Raw genomic sequence first — 686 nt, 5'->3', positions numbered from 1 at the left:
AAGGGTGGTGTCATCTGCGTATCTGAGGTTATCGATATTTCTCCCAGCAATCTTGATTCCAGCTTGTGTTTCTTCCAGTCCAGCGTTTCTCATGATGTACTCTCTATATAAGTTAAACAAGCAGGGTGACAATACACAGCCTTGACGTACTCCTTTTCCTCTTTGGAACCAGTCTGTTGTTCCATGTCCAGTTCTAACTGTTGCTTCCTGACCTGCATACAGATTTATCAAGAGGCAAGTCAGGTGGTCTGGTATTCCCATCTCTTTCAGAATTGTCCACAGTTTATTGTGATCCACACAGTCAAAGGCTTTGGCACAGTCAAGAAAGCAGAAATAGATGTTTTTCTGGAACTCTCTTGCTTTTTCCATGATTCAGCGGATGTTGGCAATTTGATCTCTGGTTCCTCTGCCTTTTCTAAAACCAGCTTGAACATCAGGAAGTTCATGGTTCACATATCGCTGAAGCCTGGCTTGGAGAATTTTGAGCATTACTTTACTAGGATGTGCTGCTGCTGCTGCTGCTAAGTCACTTCAGTCGTGTCCAACTCTGTGCGACCCCATAGATGGCAGCCCACCAGGCTCCCCCATCCCTGGGACTCTCCAGGCAAGAACACCGAAGTGGGTTGCCATTTCCCTCTCCAATGCATGAAAGTGAAAAGTGAAAGTGAAGTCTCTCAGTCATGTCT

At 45.6% G+C, this 686-nt stretch overlaps 1 protein-coding gene across 1 annotated transcript in view; it reads left to right on the top strand.

Annotated features, from left to right (window-relative positions):
- Positions 1–686, top strand: part of SRD5A3 (steroid 5 alpha-reductase 3) — a 20,418-nt gene that overhangs the window by 3,326 nt on the left and 16,406 nt on the right. The gene's annotated exons all lie outside the window — the stretch shown is intronic.

The sequence above is a fragment of the Bison bison genome, unplaced genomic scaffold (assembly GCF_000754665.1).
Source record: "Bison bison bison isolate TAMUID 2011002044 unplaced genomic scaffold, Bison_UMD1.0 scf7180017864458, whole genome shotgun sequence".
NCBI lineage: Eukaryota > Metazoa > Chordata > Mammalia > Artiodactyla > Bovidae > Bison > Bison bison.
The sequence above is the reverse complement of the archived record's forward strand: the minus strand, read 5'-3'. Positions and strand labels throughout refer to the sequence as shown.